Raw genomic sequence first — 18,866 nt, 5'->3', positions numbered from 1 at the left:
CGAGTCAGGATGCCAAGGTCAAGCAAGAAGGTTTCCAGATAGTTGTGACACCAGAGTCCAACTCTAAAGGCCAGAGAAAATGGAAGCAGGTCTCCGAAGTATCCACTAGAACCCTCCATGGGATAAAAGAATGTGAGGACACCATGAAAAATGCAGAGTTCTTTTTGTCAGCAACAAATTCGAAGCTCTGTTCTTCACCCTGCTATCAATCAAAGTAGCTCAGTGATTTCATCTCTAGATAAATATTCACTCTGATGACATTTGCGTCTTGCCTCTGGACCATCAAGTCAAGATTTAAGAACAATGTGCTACAGGAAGCTTGGGGGCTAATTAGAATTGTCTGGAATTTGTCCTTAGATCATCAACTGAGCCTGATTTAATGCCAAGTTCTTCCAAGGGAGGGAAAAAGCAGTATCACATGGCTGGTCAGTAGAAAATCTGAGTTGACCCTCCGTTCCTCTTGGACCATCTGTCTCTAAATGTCCCCTGCACAGTCTGTCCTCCCGTGGCATTTCATGAGTCAGAATGTCCCAGGGACTGAGCTACTTTCCGAGTTACTAACATGCTTGTGACCGTTTTGAATCTTTACTTGGCACAGAGCCGCCTTGTCATGGTCACTCTCTATGTGTCGTTCCAGACCACACTCACATCACCTTCTCTGCTACACCCTTCTAACCTCTACCTCACACCCTGGGCCAAAGCTCCTGTGCCCCTTGTACATAGTTCTATCATTGCAGACTCACATGGTGGTACAACTTGTCTGTGGCTCTCTCCCCTACTAGACTTCAACCTTTACAAGGGTGGAGTCTATAACCTATGCATTCTGCTCTCCCCAGCTCCCCACACAGTGCTTAATATCTTTATTGCCTTTTCTGATAACACATGTAATAATAGGCAATATAAAATTCAAATCTATGGAAATACAAAGTATAGGCTCTGAAATGTCCCCAGATTCTCACTGTCTCAAGATAACCACTGTCAGTTGGGTACATATTCTGCCAACAACTGGTACATTAAAAATACATAAGCTGGCCAGGCATGGTGGCTCACACCTGTAATCTCAGCACTTTGGGAGGCCAAGGCAGCCAGATCACCTGAAGTCAGGAGTTCAAGACCAGTCTGACCAACATGGTAAAACCCTGTCTCTACTAAAAATACAAAAATTAGCCAGGCATGGTGGCAGGCACCTGTAATCACAGCTACTCAGGAGGCTCATGCAGGAGAATCACTTGAACCTGGAAGGCAGAGGTTGCAGCGAGCTGAGATTGTGCCACTGCACTCCAGCCTGGGTGACAGAGCAAGACTGTCTCAAAAAGAAAAACAAAAGAAAAACATAAGTTATCAATGTTGAGATTTTTCCTAAGGATGGAATCATTGTCTACATGCTGTTTTGCAACTTGTTTTTATCACTAAACAAAGTAAAATAGAAGCACAATTCCTTGATGAAACACATGGCTCTATCTTGTTCTTTTTAATAGCTGCATAGTATTCCATGTTAGGGAGGATTGTGGTTCATTTAACTACTTCCATATTGATGAGCTTTGGGGTTATATACATTATGTTTGCTATACAAACTATACCACCAAAAATTTTTGTGCATATCTCCTTGTGCCCATGGGGGGTCTTTTACTGAGATAAATTCTAGAAATTGGAACATTGGGTCCTTACAGCCTTCCTTCACCTTTGCATGTGGAACTGGTGCAGTGTCTATAACCAATGGTGACCCAAAAGCAATTGCTGACTGACCAAACAATGGGATTCAAGAAAAGAAATTACCCTGAAAAGACTATTCCTGATTTGGGGCAATAGCTTTTGGAGACAGGCCCCTTCTGTGTACTTGGTTCCTTACACAAAGGTTCACATAATAAACTCTTCCCCTGCTAGGCTGAGAGCAAGGATCCTGTCTCATTTGTGTTTCTTCAGTTTACCCAATAGTTTCTGAGCCTACCCTAAGTTAGAAACTTGGGTAAAATTATCAGCAGTAATTGCTGGTAAAACATTGACAGTTTCTGATAAAATGCTGAGCATTTTTACTCGCTAATTTCCCTTTATGCCCTGTCTATACTCAGCGCTGTGTAGGAACTTCCTTTGGCCTAGGACTTCGCTATATGAAGGTGCTTTTCTGTCTTCTGCAGTCTATTGCATTGCTTTGTTACTTTTTTAACCCATATTTCTACAGCTCTATTGTATATGAGTTTTATTATAAACTACCTCAAATTCCCAGTAAGGGTAATAACAATAACTAATTTCTTTTTAAGGAATTCCACATGTTATTTTATTTAATCTTTATTTTTTAAATTTTCATGAAGGCAGGACAGGGATTATCACTGTCATCTGAAATTTGTGGTAAAATCAATGAAGAGCAGGAAGATTAAGTGGCGTACCCAACATGGTACAGCTAGGGAAAAACAGACTCACAAATCTAACTGGGTGTCATGACTTTATAACTTAAAGAAAAAAAGCAAATGAGAATGAACTAATTGCACTGTGTCAAATAAACACCTGTCTCCTCTCCTCTCCCCTCCCTTACAGCTAAGTAAACTTGCCTCCTCTCACCTGAGGTCCCACATTCTCAAAGTAAACAAATAAGACATTCCTAGAGGAGGGATGGGGAAACAGAACCTGTCTTAGCATCAGTCCTGTGGCCAGATTGAAATTGCTGCTCCATCACCAGCACCACACAGCTGGCACTGTCTTCCACCCAGATTTCATACTTTGCTTTATGACACAGTTATTTCTGCATTGTTTCTTTGGTTTCCTGTCTAATTCTTCTGGAAATGTGAAACCATAAGGCAAAACGGGTGAAGGAGGAAGGAGGTTAGGGTATACAAGTGGAGGAGGGAGAGAGGGAGACACAGACAGAGAGAGATAGAGAGAAGAGAGAGAATGTAAGGAAACAGGACTGTTGGATAGAACAGCTCATGAAAAAGGAATTCAAATATCCAAACAAAAGCCCTTGTTTTTCTTCTTAGCTTTTCTCTGCTTCTATTTTCTATTTTGATGAGGGTAGAGAAGATGGCGTTTTTATGCTATTGCTAAACAAACAGGACTATGAGCTACCTTTCACAATTTCTACATGATTTCATGTCATTTTGGCACTCTACTCAAGTTCCAATGATTACGGTTTTCTCCTCCCCTGGGAAGCCCTGGCAGCATGGGCCTCCACCCTTCCCAGCACCACAAATTTGTTTATGGCCCCATGACCTGGGCATTCCAGAGGCTGGTTTCTATTGATTTTCCCACCAATCTCTCTGGACTCAAGGCTTTTCCCTGACCCCTGGTGTCCTTGATCTCCTTCCTTGGAGTTTGCTTACCTGACTCTCCATTGGCTTTTAAAACTCATGGGTTGTTCTCTCGCCTAGACATTCAGTTGTGCTATTCCTACCTGCTTCCTAGCTGATGACAAGCATGATACCACTGTGCCCGCTGCCATTGCTCTCTAGACACTAGACTCCCAGCTAACCCACAAAAGTTGTAGACATAGAACAGTGCCAGGAGGCTTCTACTTTGAAGGGGTTTCATATATCAATTATTCAAAATGCAAGTTGGTAGAACAAACATCTGGCATTTTCGTGAATCCTGCATAGCAGCTGAATGTTCTTTAAGCAAGAGTCACTCAAAATCAAGAAAAATGTGTGCTAGCAAATGGTGAAATTTTAAAAATGTATCTCTGGGGCAGAGTTGCTTTCTTGATGACTCACAGGCAGCTTCAACTTCAGAAGCAAAACTGAAGTGGTCATCTTCTCCCTCCCCAGCCCTCTCCAGGCTCCACATCTCAGGAAAAAAAAAAAAAAAAAAAAAAAACCGCTTCTGTGTGTTCAAAAAAGAAATGCTGCAATCACTCTGACACCTCCTTCTCCCTCATTCATCAGTAAGTTTACCTCCCAGACATTTCTCCAATATATTCACTACTCTCCAACTTCACTTCCATCATACCTTTCAAACCACCATGATCTTATCGGTAGAATATTTCTGTGGCCTCCTGGCTGGTCTTCTCGGCTTTTCAATTAATTTCAACACTAGAGGAGATTTAAGAACTAAGCCATCACATAAACACCAATGGCTTTCTTCTGCTTTTGAAATTAAGTACACTGACTTGGCTTCAGCTACAGAGGGCTGCGTATCTTCCAATCTCATTTCTCACCATTCTACACTATATTTGCCTTCCTTTAGTTGCTCAAATGCACCACGCCCTTCCCTGCCCCAGGGCCTTTGCACATGCTGCTGGTCCATATTCCCATGGATGCTCAGTCCCTGCTCAATTTCACCCAGCCGACTCTTCCTCACCTCTCTTGTCTCAGCTTCAATGCCACCTTCTCAGGGGCACTTTCTTGACCCCCTACACTCAGCTCCCACAGCACCCTGTATTTTTTCATATTATTTAGGAAAATAGTAGTATTTTTATTATTACCTGTTGAATGCCTGTCTCCCCATTTCTCATTCCAGTCCCAAAACTGCAGGCTCAGTGAGGACAAAGACCATACAAGCTGCTATCCAACATTCTGGGGATTCAAATGTGAGTAAGACAGACTCAAAATAAATGCCCAGTAAATGTCTGTGGAGGAGACAGATGAAAACTGAAAGGGGAGAAAAGAAGACGATGGTTGGTTGTTTTTTTGTTTGTTTGTTTTTGTTTTTGTTTTTTTTTTGTTTTGTTTTGTTTTTTACTGATTTCTCCTTTATGTTTGGAATAGAGAAAATAAGTTTCCTGTATAACTTGAAGGAAAGGTGTTTTTGAAAAACTGTGTGTATGTATATGTATAAATATAGTTTTTTCATTACTTTAGTAAGGGAAGTCCAGAAAATCCAAGCTTAGAATTACACACAAAAACCTGGTTAAAAAAAAAAAATAGAATCATTTGAAGAAGAGGTGTCAATTACAAACAAAAACTATCTGTGTGGGGGAAAACTCAACTCAGTATGGCAGAATTCCATTTTCCTGGATTCCAAATAACTGAAATGAGCAAAGAACTGAAGGCATCCCCTAGTGGTTATTTCACTTTTTGTGTGTTAATCTTCTTTAGATAACCCTTTCTTTCCTCTTTCCAAAAATTGCACAAATCCCTTGGGGATAGTCAAGATTTCCAAATCTTTGCCAAAATCAGTGTAGCTCTAGAATCCATGGCTCAGGGACACCATCAAATCTCTCAAATGAAAATGGAAAATGTCCAACCCAAAATGCTCTGCAGTGAAGCTCAGCACAAGTACCCCTCACATCAGTCAAGCTTTTCCTGGGCTCAGGCTGCTGCAGAGTAGAGACCACAGAGAAGATGCCTCCATTTCCCAGAGGCAACACCCCAACCACAGCAGTCCTCTTGGGAGACTCACCATGTATTCTAAATACAAAGCTGTTACCCAAATTAATCTTGCAACTACCTTTTCCATATATTTAATGGTGACAACTTTTCCTATTGAGATTCAAAGTATGACACATTTGGGGCTAAGCCTGATACACAACTGGAGAACCAAGCTGAGAAACGAGTTATCGATTTTCAAAATACCTGCTGCTCTTATCATGGACATAGAATGTCTCAAATCTCATTCAACCTTTCTGTAGGGCTTCCTGAAAAATTGTCATGAGCTGTAGCAGCACATCAGAAAACTGTCCAATGTGTTTCCCATGACAGCGCAGGCTGCGGATCAGCTGCATTGGGATCCCAGGGTCGGGGGAGCTTGCTAAAAATGCAGATTTCTGAGCCCTGCCCTAAACCTATGAGGAAATCAAGCTGAATCCACGGATGGAGAATCACAAGGGAGACTAACAAGACCTAACAAATACAAGGAAGGGTCACAGGAGAAGCAGGAGGCAGAGTGCTCCAGACCGGGGTAACCACACAGGAAGCCTCCAGCATGGCAAGGTCTTTCAGGGACTGGAACGGAGTCCTGTGTGATGGGGTGGAAGGAAAGACTGGAAACGGGGAGCCAGTGGAGAATGCTAAGTGGGTCAGTGCCCTTGGTGACCGGTGTTTTATAAAGACTGCTCAGATGCTATGTGAAGGAGACATTTGGATGAGCAAAAGAAATGAGAAGACAATTCAGGTTTGAACTAGGCTGGTAAAGGTGGGATCGAGAGATGTATGAATTCAAGGTATCAGGTAGAAATGGCACATATTTATGGGCTGAAGGCCTGGAGTCGGGAGGGAAGATTATCTGGGATGACAGTCAGGTTTGTAGCTTCTGCATGGTGGAGAACAGTGCTATTTGCTCTGATGGGCAAGCCTGGGAAGGAACAGGGGAATCCAGGAGCTCCCTTTGGACATGCTCACTGTAGTGTGTCTTTTCTTTACATTGGGAATAATTCTGCCTACCTGTATGGGCATGGTTTTTGTGATGATTGGAGATAATATATGCAAAGCACCTCAAGAAACATGATAACTGCTCAATGAATGGTTATCTATTTGTAATTACTGGTATTGTTATTACAGATACAATGTGTTGGCACACTGAACATGTTAAGTCAGTATTCATTTTTTACTGTTGTTATTGCCCTCCTGAAACGCCACTTACTGAAGCAGGACTGAATGACAGCCTCCATGCAAACTCAAACTCAGAGACATCTTGCATAGAGATTTTCCCTGCCTCCCCTTAGCCCAGCATAGAATATCTGACACAGTACAACTGATCTACTTTGTTCTGCTTAGTTAACAATAAACATCCAGAACTGTAAGAATGATGGTCTCAAGGACTTGCATGTGAAGGCAGTTTGTAAATTATCAGTCTCACATGCCAATGCTTCTTTTCCTCTTGGATCCCACCTTCGCACCCTCAAGCCCATGAACATTCTCAAGGTTTCCCAGGACTGATCTAACCGCAGCAATTTCACCACTCCTAAGAGTCAAAGACGTTGCAAAGAAAATTAACCTCACCCTGAAAATCCACAAGTCAAAGTAGCCCTCACTTGGTGAGGAGAGAAGGTGGGTGACGGCCGGGGAAATCAAATCCCTTAAGTACATTTTCAGTGCCTTAATGTGATCAAGAATGCAGCCCTGTTGGCAGAAGAATTCTGATGGGCTCCAAGGAATTAAGTGATTGGGAAAATCATTGCTGGAGGAATCCGAAAAGCCACTGGGGAAGCAAACAAAACATCACATCGAATAAACTGTTCCCCAACATCGAGTGACAGCTCAGCCTCTGCATTTATCATGTATTGTTGGGGGGGTGGGGTGGAGCTAACATCAAAAGACTTATGTTTCCAGAGGTACAGGAAACTGAAGAATGTGGCTAAAGGGACAAGTAAGCTGAGAAATGAAAATTATTCAATAACTACAAAGTACCTACAGAACATGAATGAGGACAGATTTGGAGCTCACCACGCCAGCCTCGGCAAGGCACAGTCAAGCCTGTCTGTGCCAGGACCACAAGCAGAGGGGGTGAGGGCTCACAGTAACAGTATCAGGAAATCTCAGGAACTGGAGAGCTCAATCCAAAGGCGGGAGCAGTCCTTACCAAGGGACCACACCATTACAACCCAGCCATTCTGTTGAGTTATGGTAAAAACAATTCAATGCAAGGGAAAGGGGTGGTGACAGGCAGAGGGCAGGCAAGCTGAGATGGTGCTGATGCAGTTGTCAGTCCCTCCCCATTTATCCTGGTAGGACCAGGCTTCTCCCAGCTCTCCAGAGAGATTGCCTGCATGCCAGCCTCTCTAATAAGGGAGAAGGCAATCATCAGCCAACTTTCAACGCTACTGGAACTGGTACAAATGTCTGTCTATGGCTGCATTCACTGGCCAGTGGAATATGAGAGTACATCATCCTCATCCCAAAACTTTATTCAAAGGGCATATTTTTTCTTGAGATGGAGTCTTACCCTGTTGCCCAGGCTGGAGTGCAATGACACGATCTTGGCTCACTGCAACTTCTGCCTCCCAGGTTCAAGAGATTCTCCTGCCTCAGCTCCCAAGGAGCTGGGATTACAGGCATGCACCACCATGCCCGACTAATTTTTCTTTTTCTTTTTATTTATTTATTTATTTATTGTATCTTTTACTAGAGACTGAATTTCAGCATGTTGGCCAGGCTGGTCTCAAACTCCCAACCTCGTGATCCACCCACCTCAGCCTCCCAAAATGCTAGGATTACAGGCACAAACTACCACGCCTGGCCTTCAAAGGGCATTTCATTCAGGCCCTGCCCCAAAATATTGCATCACCAGCACCAAACTAAACAGAAGCATATCAGGGCCATTTATAAATTATCTTCTAGAATCAATATCTTGAAAATGGTCATGCTGCCAAAAGTAATTTATAAATTCAATGCTAATTTCATCAAGCTATCATTGAATTTTTTTCACAGAATTAGAAAAAACTACTTTAAATTTCATATAAAACCAAAAAAGAGCCCATATAGCCAAGACAATCCTAAGCAAAAAGAACAAAGCTGGAGGCAACACACTACCTGATTTCAAACTCTACTACAAGCCTACAGTAATCAGACCAGTACCAAAACAGATATATAGACCAATGGAGCAGAACAGAGACCTCAGAAACAACACCACACATCTACACCCATCTGATCTTTGACAAATCTGACAAAAACAAACAATGGGGAAAGGATTCCCTATTTAATAAATGGTGTTGAGAAAACTGGCTAGCCATATGCAGAAAACAGAAACTGGACCCCTTCTTTACACCTTAAACAAAAATTAACTCGAAATGGATTAAAGACTTAAATGTAAAACCGAAAACTATAAAAACTCTAGAAGAAAACCTAGGCAATATCATTCAGACATAGGCATGGGCAAAGACTTCCTGACTAACACACCAAAAGCAATTGCAACAAAAGCCAAAATTGACAAATGGGATCTAATCAAACTAAAGAGCTTCTGCACAGCAAAAGAAACTATCAACAGAGTGAACAGGCAACCTACAGAATGGGAGAAAATTTTTGCAATTTACCCATCTGACAAAAGTCTAATATCGAGAATCTACAAGGAATTTGAACAAATTTACAAGAAAAGCACAAACAACCCCATCAAAAAGTAGGTAAAGGATATGAACAGACACTTCTCAAAATGAGACATTTATGCAGCCAACAAATATACGAAAAAAAGCTCATCATCACTGGTCATTAGAAAAAGCCATCAAAACCACAATGAGATACTATCTCATGCCAGTCAGAATGGTGATTATTAAAAAGTCAGGAAATTACAGATGCTGGGGAGTCTATGGAGAAATAGGAACACTTTTACACTGTTGGTGGGAGTGTAAATTAGTTCAACCATTCTGGAAGACAGTGGGAAATTCCTCAAGGATCTAGAACCAGAAATACCATTTAAGCCAGCAATCCCATTACTGTGTATATACCCAAAGGATTACAAGTCATTCTACTCTAAAGACACATGCACATGTATGTTTATTGCAGCACTGTCCACTACAGCAAACACTTGGAACCAACCCAAATGTCCATCAGTGATGGACTGGATAAAGAAAATGTGGCACATACACATCATGGAATACTATGAAGCCATAAAGAATGAGTTTACATCCTTTGCAGGGACATGGATGAAGCTGGAAGCCATCATTCCCAGAAAACTAACACAGGAACAGAAAACCAAACACCACATGTTCTCACTACAAAGTACCTACAGAACATTAATGAATTTTTTTTTTAGTTAAAAATGAACTCGATATGTTTAATAAAGCTTGGTATTACCAAAATCGCGGTACAAACATCAAGTCGCATGCCCACATGACAGAATCCATTTACAAAATGTTCATCAGGAAGCCTCCACTGGGCCGTGCCCAAAGAGAGCCCGACCCAAGCCTGGGATCTCTGGGTGGGCAGAAAATGTGAGTGCAGGGGTCCGGGGTAGAGGGAGAGGATCTTGGGCTAGCGGGAGGAGGGCAGAGAGGAGGGAAAGTGGAGAAAAATGCAGACTAAAAGTGGTCCACGTAACAGCTCCAAAAGAACTAGCTGGTGAGATTATCACAATGATACAGTCCAAATAAAAGCAAAAATAAAAATCATTCGGCTGATACAGCAGGCTGTATAAGTGGGAGTTGAACAATGAGAACACATGGACACAAGGAGGGGAGCATCACACATTGGAGCCTGCCAGGAGATGGGGGCAAGGGGATGGAGAACATTAGGAGAAATACCTAATACATGTGGGGCTTAAAACCTAGATGATGGGTTGATAGGTGCAGCAAGCCACCATGGCACGTGTATCCTACCTAACAAACCTGCAAGTTCTGCACATGTATCCCAGAACATCAAGTAAAATAAAAAATAAATAAACATTTTTAAAATTTAAAAAATAAGCTATCTTCTAGCCATAGGCCATTCAAATAATCAATAATCCTGCTTATCCCTGTCAGGATTTCAAGGGAAGTAGATGAACACCCAGGAGAGTGACGGTAGACACGAGCTTTTCTATTGCAGAGCTATTACCAAAGGATCAGGACTTGTATCTTCTGAAAGGGAAGTTCTAAAGAGGTAGGGTTGAGGCGTGTTTAGTTTATTTTTCCTTTTTTTTTTTTTAGAAACAGCAGGAGGTAATTGGCTTGTGAATTAAATAGAGACACTTGTGTGGTTCTACCTAAGACCTCCCAGCTTGCTGTACAGAGCCCAGATTGCTTTTAATAAAGCAATAGAATAAAGAAGTATAAATACCACACCCACACATGAAATAGAGCATCGAACCAGCTCTTCCTGCTGCCCTCCCACACCACCCCTGCATGCTTGATTTTCTGCTACCCAAGAAGAGAAATACTGCACTCTCAGACACGTGCTTCTGCCTGCAGCCAGACTTTACCTACATGCCACAGTGTCTGGAGGTGAAGGGAAGGGCTGCTTCAAAAAAAAAAAAAAATCCTTCAACATTGAAGTCTTCCCTGTAGTTCCCTGGATGTGAATTCGCAATACTGGGAAAAATGATCACAAACAGGCACATAAAGAAATGAGCATGGGAATATTAAAAAAAAAAAAAAAAAAAAGGGGGGAAGGGTGAGAGAGGGAGTCACGGGGTAGGCACCTGCTACGAATGTCAAGGAGGGCCACTCTGAGGGAACAACACTTGGGCCAAAACCTGGAGGATATGTGCAAGGCAGCTTCCAGCAAAGGGAGCAAAAATGGCGGCATCAGCTGTCCACACCGCAGGAAGCCGTTCCCAGCCGGCTAAGGGGAAAGGACAGAGTGGACCTTGGTAAGGACCTGAGCACAAGGCACATCCGCCTCATCTGCGTGCCTGACACGGCGGGTGCACACGCACGTGTGTAGTTGTATGGAAGATGTTCCATGTTCCTTTCACAGCCGGAGCTGCCCATCTGACTTTATTTAGCAAGTTCATGGCAGGCCCAGAGCATGGAAATAAATGACCAGATGAACATGTCAGCCGGTTCAGCAGGCCATGTCAACAGGCAATAGAAAACCATTCCTCGCCAACATCAACTCTTCGAGTGTAGCATTCCTCGGCTTTTCCTCTGTGCTCTGGGGAAACCTCCTATCAGTCACCCACAGAGTACAAGGCACCTTTCCTTCCAAACGGTTTGGAGCAGACAGAGCTCCCTCGTATTTCAGAGTCAGCTCAGCCTGAGCTTGGGCGGGATTTATGCTAGGTCACTGAGCTCCCTTAAGGTTGCCATGGTTACCCCAGGCCTGTATTACCTGGACTTCTGATGTGCTGGATGCAGGGGCAACAATGGCTTTGCTTCTTCTGTAATTTGCCAGAAAGGTAGCAGAGAGGCTCAAAAGGTAGAAATGCTGGACAAAAAAGGTGCCACAGAGTTTAGAGAGATGGTTGGTGGAGAGAACACGTCATCCACCAATGGGAAATGAGGCTCTTTCCTAAACCTGCCAACCTGTGAGCTCCACCAGGGTAGGCCCTCAGATAAATCTTGGCATCCCCCAGCACCTAGAACAGGGCCTAGCACATAACAGATGCTCAATAAATGTGGTTGATTCACTTTGTGGCAAGAAAAAAAAAAAGTAGCCTAAGTATTCAAACAAAGAATCCATCTTGGACATGCCTGTTTTAAGAAGTGAGGGGATGAGATTACAGGTAAAACTATGCCCCTCTCATTGCAAATTGAAGATCACAGACATGGAAAATTCTCCAGGTAAGAGAAAGGACATGAATATGTGGGAAGGAAGGCATGTCAGTTTCAGTCCTCCATGAAGTAAACATCAACAGAGCAATAGATATGCAGGACCTTTTATTTGGGGAAATGTCTGTAAAAGATGAAAAGAGATGGAGCAGGAGAGGAGAACGCTTGGACCACAATACAGGTCTAACACCGATGAGAGGAGACAGAGAGAAAAAGGAAGATTGGCTAGGAAGAGCCTCAGGTGCAGAGCAGCTCTGGGAAAGTCTCTGCCAGGTGGATTGAGAGGCTTTGATCAAAGGTTGCCCATTCCAGGAGTCCCCTGAGCAGGAGTGGCCAACTCTAGTGTCCTCACTGTCTCAGTCACTGGCTGGGTGGGCCCCACAGGAAGTGTGGTCTCAGCGTGAACATACAGTGGACCCAAAACTGGGCAGCTGAGGCTCTTCATCAACTATGCTCCCCACAGCGAGGAGATCTGAGCAGAGCATCTCCATGACTACCCAGGGGCTGCAGGAGTAGGAGGTTGGGGAGGAAGGAGAGGAAGATCCTTGGGAGACTGCAGGCTGGAAGGAAAGTGGCTGGAGGCGTAGGGAATGTCTTCAGGGCACGGGAACAGGGCAAAAGATGGCTGAGTTTATCCCTGCTGGTTGTCTACCCAATGTCTGATCTGCCTTTCTTGCTTAAGCACAAAACCTCTCTAGATCCCCTTGCATTTAGAAGCAGCCATGTGACCCAATTCTGGCCACTGAGGTATAAACATGGAAACAGAATTCTACTGGATGTTCCTGATAAAAAGAGACTGGCAAGTGCCTGCCCTCCCTTCCTCTCGTCCTTCCTACCTGGACCGTGAATCTGAGGCCAACAGGGAAATGTTACCTCATTTTCTACCACGAGATAACAAGCAGGGGAATGAAAACCACGTGCAAGAGATGGTGGCGTGCAAAGCTAGGTCACACCTGGAAAACTGACAGCGTGGCAGAGCTGCCGCTTGTGGCAATCCCACCTCCAGAATTCTTGTTATGTGAGAAAAATAAACCCACATGGACTTAAGCCATGAAATCAAGCTAGCGTCCCATGCAGACAAATGCAAATCGTAAATAACCCAAAGGAGACTCAGGTGGAGGGCTGTTTCGAGGTAGCCATGAGCCTACCTCCCCCTCCTTCAGAAAGATCAGCATTACTCATCACTACAGCTGAATATCCTTGGCAGGATCAGAGCTCTGAGAGGGGAGTGGGCATGACAAAGTCACTCTTTCTTACGAAGGGACAAGTCCCAAGCTCTGCCCTCAAGTAGTCTGCAATCTAACCGAGGAAACTGAGCAGAGAAATTCTACATTGGTCTTAGTATTAAACTTTACCTTGTACAGTTTCATCACTATCAGCTTGGCATTTCATTCCTGTGCCACTGTCTTACCCACAGGCGCACCACCCGTGGCAGACCTCAGTACGAGCTGCATCATTCTTTCTCATTTCCACCCAGGAAAGGCTTGGAATCCTCCCTGCCCTCCTGGCCTCCCCTCCTGCTCAGTTAAGGTCAGCCCTTGAAATAAGACCTATTTACCTGGCTTGATGTCATCTGCAAACTTGAATATTTCAGACCACGAAACAACAGAGTTAAAATATACCTTTTCCCATCTCAAACAGACTTGCAACAGTTTACCTCTAGAGACCCTCAGAAAAGTATTTGCCTCCCTAGATACCAGTGATAGTAAAGAGGCTTCCAAACCCACCCATCCCCCCATCACGAACACTAGAAATTGATCAAATCCCTCTACTGGTCTACCAGCAGGAACTCCTGCTTCCAAAGCTCAAGGAGAAGCCTGGCACAAAGCAATTACCCTGCATCTAGAAGCAGTCATGTGACCCAATTCTGGCCACCGAGATATAAACATGGAAACAGAATTCTGCTGGATGTTCCTGATAAAAAGAGACTGGCAGGTACCTGATGCCCTCCCTTCCTCTCCTCCTTCCTACCTAAACCGTGGATCTGAGGCCAACAGGGAAGGCAGTGATCTTGCTACCATAAGATAATAAGCAGGGAAATGAAAACCACGTGCTAGCAATGGTGGCGTGCAAAGCTAGGTCGCACCCAGAAAACGGACAGCACGCCAGAGCTGCCGCCCATGGCAATCCCACCGCCAGAGCTGCATCATTCTTTCTCCTCTCCACCCAAGGAAGGCTTAGAATCCTCCCTGCCCTCCAGGCCACCCCTACCACTCAGTTAAGATCAGCCCTTGAAATGAGATCTATTTACCTGGCTTGATGTCATCAGCAAACTTGAAGCTTTCAGACCACAAAAACAGAGAGTTAAAATATACCTTTTCTCATATCAACAGACTTTTGACAATTTACCCCTAGAGACCCTCAGAAAAGTATCTGCCTCCCAAATACCAGTGATATTAAAGAGGCATCCAAACCCACCCATCCCCTACTGCCCCTCGCTAGCACTAGAAAATGATCCAACCCTTCAACTGGTCTACCAGCAGGAACTCCTGCTTTCAACGCTCCAAAAGAGGCCTGGCACAAAGCAATTACCCTAACAACTGTACATTTGGCATTCATGGAAAAGAGATTTCCAGGCCACACTTCACCTGTCAGCATGTCAATCCCAGATGTCAGCAGCAATGTTGGCTTACTCCCATGACTCTAAGGTCAGGCACTGGAAATCTGATCAGCCCTCTGTGTTTCACGAAGACACAGCTCACGGTCCAGAAAATTAATTAAGGTCTCCATGGGAATCAGAAAATTCTAGCCTTTAAAAAGTAAAATCAAGTCCTCTCCCCTCCACCTCCTGTCCCCAGGAGACCTGCGCAAAGTCAATCTTCTCAGCACAAGTTCTATATCCCTTTCTAATTGCCTACACAGAAAAAGTTCCCTCTGGATCTTCCTAGTTGTGTCTTCAATCCGGAGAAAAAACATTTCATTAATAATTATGTAATTACATTTCCAATTCAGTGACCACTACCATTGGATGAGGTGACCTCAGAGCTGCAAAAAAATGAAGTCCATCAATAATTCTGACATCTAAGTCTTTGGTAAAGGGGGTACCATGGGAGACAGGGTGGGGTTGGGAGCATTGCAGTCACTGTGTGGTTAAATTATTGGCATTCACCTTTTTCAGGGACTTTACCTTTTTCCAGAGACTAAGAATAAACTTACCTCTATCAAGTAGAACAGATACTAGTGATGAAATCAGGACGACAGAAGCAAGCAAAAGCTGGTCCTTTGGAAAAAGGGCTGACGAAGGGGAGGCAGAAAAGGCGGGACAACGTGTTCTGCTCCCTCCACTTCATCTCCTTCCCCTACTGCCAACCCCAAGATTGGTGAAATATTCATTACCCAACATAGAAAAAGCCACATTCTCAGGCGGACCTCAAACTTCTAGCTCCTTCAGTCACAATCTAACATCTTAGCGTTCACCCTACCTGCTGGGCTGAGGTTTGCCAGCTGCCCAGCATTTACTAAACTCCTTCACAGCCTCGACCAGACTCTGTGTCACCTGCTTTTATATAATGAGATGGTTTACAGGTTGACTTAGCTATCTACAGTTCCCAGTTATTCCATCAAACACCAATCTAGGTGTTGCTGTGAAGGTATCTTGTAGATGTGATTAAGGCCCATAATGAGCTGCATTCAATTAAGAGTTTGTCCTAGGTAATCTGGGCGAGACCGATTCTATCAGCTGAAAAGCCTTAAGAGGTAAAGGGAGGCGTCCCTGAGGAAGAAGAAATTCGACCTGCAGACTCAGAATTCAGCCCGTGCTTAAGAGTTCCAGACTGCCCTTCCAGACGGCCTGCAATGTGGATTTTGGAGTTGCCTAGTCAGACCCTTCACCCACCGCCAGCCACATGAGCCAATTCCTCTCAATTAAGTCTCTTCCTATATATATATCTCCTACTGCCTCGATTTTTCTGGTAGGAAAAACTCTGACAGATACATATGATTAGAAAACTTGCTTTCAATCCACTCACCTCATTTTACTAAAATAAATATATTTTAAACACAAAATTTACCTCCTTACTATAAGTAGAAAACTAGTACCACCTGCCATAATAGAAGGAAGCCATAAAGAGAAATACAATAAAATCCAATGCAATGCCATGGAATTCTAACTGGATGCTCCTGCCTGCCACAGGCCCCAAGCATTTGAAGCTGGCTCATCCTGCTAGTGTCAGGAAAAAAAATGAAATTTGGTCTGGTGCTGGCAGGTGTGTACATTAAGGACAAAGTCTCAGGGAGACGCTTATCAGAGGGAGTGATGGAGAATTGAGAAGAGAATATGTTTCCCACCACGTGACCCCTGTTATTTAATGCTATACCCAGGTATGTCCCATCTGAAATCAGCTCAGGTGCAACCAGAGGCTTCCATCCAGCACTTGCAGATACAAGACTCCAGGGTCGCGAGCAAGTAGCCGGGAGCACGTGAAAGGACTTCATTCTCAGTATCTGGAGCAATTGCCTTGGTATAACTGCAGGGAAGCTGCTAGTGCCAGAACAGACCAAACCCACATGCCTGTCTTTACAATGCACCCTGAGAACACTGCCCAGCAGAAGGCTTTCTACTGACTTATCAGTGTGGCAAGTTCATTCCCCTCCCTCAGTAGGGGAAGTAGCAGAAGCCACAATCGTCACATCCCTTCCTGAGCAGCGGTATGAGGCCTTGCCTCAAAACTCTCAGGTTGTGGCTTCTGGGGCTCCCTGTACCACAGGAAAGGCAGGCCCCAGGAAGTAGTGTTCAGGAGGGAGAAGCCATTGATGATTTCCCTGCCTCCTGAGAAACACTGCCTCTGTGCCTATCTGCCATGACATTGTTCTTTGGGCTCCACTCCCCATGCACAGGAACTGGATTAGTAGCATGTCCTTCAGAGCTCTTTTCTAATCCCCTGCCTGTGTTCCTGGCTAATTTTTTCTTTGATAATTGGCTCCAGTTGCTCACAAGTTTAATTGTAGGAATCCAAGCCAACAGAAAGACACAGTAGATACATATGAAGTAGAAACTATAGTATCCTTTGGAAACTCTGAAAATAAGCCAAATAATGGAAAGGAGATGAGTTTTAGGATACAGCAGATGAGGGTTCAAATCCCAGCTGTGGCATTTTCCAGTGGTGAGATCTTGGAGCAAATTACATAAATCCTCTGACCCTCCATCTCTTCATCTATGAAATGGTCCCAATAATAAGACAATGGTAGATGTCTGACATTTGTCTTCTTTGGGTTAAGTGGCCTCAATTTTTCTTGGGAGCATCATCTCCTCCCACTCTAAGTCTGTGTACTGTGGAAGGAGTGGACCTTGCTCCTCCCCTGAAGCACCTGAGGCACACACATGACCTGGCTCTGGCCAAGCAGCCTAGCCATGCTCCTGGGTCCAGGTATGAACATGAGACCCAGTGTATCCACTGAGAGTGAATGCTGGAGCCACTGGGCAAAAAAACATGTTCTCTCTATTTGGGTTTCTAAGCTGGTAGAGTGGAAGCTGGAGCTACTGGTGAACACGTCAGTCACCTCTTAGGGAATTCCTACTGAGAACAAAGACAATTTAAAAGAAGGCTAAGTAGTATGAAGTGGGAGGAAGGAAGGAAGGAAGAAGGAAGGAAGAAGGAAGGAAGAAGGAAGGAAGGAAGGAAGGGAGAAAGGAAGGAAGAAGGAAGAAAGGAAGGGAGAAAGGAAGGAAGAAGGAAGGAAGAAGGGAAGGAGGGAAGGAGGGAGGGAGGGAAGGAGGGAAGGAAAGGGGAAGGGGAGGGGGAGGGAGAGAAGGAGGGAAGGAAGGGGGGAGGGAGGGAGGGAAGGAAGGCGGGGAGGGAGGGAGGGAAGGAGGCAACGAGGGAGGGAAGGAAGGGAAGGAAGGGAGTCCTGATCTTATCATTTGAGCACCTGGTTCCAGACAAGTCTAAAGTCATTAAGATCTAACCCAAGGACTTGTTTCTCATTCCATCAACCAATAAAATGAGTGTGAGCATCAAAGAAATTGAGTACTGACTGTCACTTCCATCCTAAACACATAACTGCACCTTATAAGAAAATATGAATGTCAAATAAAAATGCCATAAAATCACTTAGCATAACTTAGCCCACGGTGTGCCCTCGATTAATACTAGCTGTTGTTTAGGGAGCCTAAATGAAATAATGTATGGAAGCACTTTTCCAGCTGCCCCCACAGGGTAATCAGGCATTCAACACACGATAGTTGTTATTCCTCAGTGGCAGCCACCTTGAGCCCCAATTCATTCGTCCAAGAGCCCAACCAGCCAGTACGCTCAAATGAGCCTGTTTCTAAAGCCTCACATTTTAGGCTCCAGAGAAGTTAACAAACCTAAAAAACTATATTTTGTAAGGAGTAAAACTTCTTTCAGTAACCATTCAACCCTGTGTGGTTCGACGGACCTCCCCAGAGCTATTCAGATGGGAAAATGGGGGGAAATCTTTTCATTACCAGTTAAGTCAGGGAAATCTCTGAAAAGTAACCATTAGGTTGCTGCAGAAGCTGAACCTTTTCAAAAGGAAGAAGTAAAATTAAAAGGCCAAGGGAAAAATGTATCTTGTTTCTAAAATCCAGATTTAGATGTTGCCAAGAGTCATGTGTGACACACAACCCCGCTACATCTTGATGACAAGAAAGACTTAATAATTACTTTCTTTAAAGGTTGATGGACTTAACCATTCTTAACCAAAAATGCTGCTGTGGGGCAGGTAAGAGAGGGGAGAGGGAGCGTGACAGATGGAAAGGGACAAAACGTGCTAACCGCTCACATCACTTCACACCAGCGGTCAGAAGGGGAAGTCAGTCAGCAATAATGGAACTGCCCTCTATGGATTCCACTCCCTT

General features: G+C 44.2%; 1 long non-coding RNA gene across 1 annotated transcript in view; it reads right to left on the bottom strand.

The window, feature by feature from the left end:
* LOC141580731 (uncharacterized) overlaps positions 1-15,393 on the bottom strand; it is a 307,631-nt gene extending 292,238 nt beyond the window's left edge. The window contains exon 1 of the long non-coding RNA XR_012513023.1: positions 15,203-15,393. This is a non-coding gene — a long non-coding RNA (uncharacterized LOC141580731). The remainder of the gene's footprint in view (positions 1-15,202) is intronic.
* Positions 15,394-18,866: the final 3,473 nt, after the last annotated feature.

Source organism: Saimiri boliviensis, chromosome 12 (assembly GCF_048565385.1).
Source record: "Saimiri boliviensis isolate mSaiBol1 chromosome 12, mSaiBol1.pri, whole genome shotgun sequence".
Classification (NCBI taxonomy): domain Eukaryota; kingdom Metazoa; phylum Chordata; class Mammalia; order Primates; family Cebidae; genus Saimiri; species Saimiri boliviensis.
The sequence above is the reverse complement of the archived record's forward strand: the minus strand, read 5'-3'. Positions and strand labels throughout refer to the sequence as shown.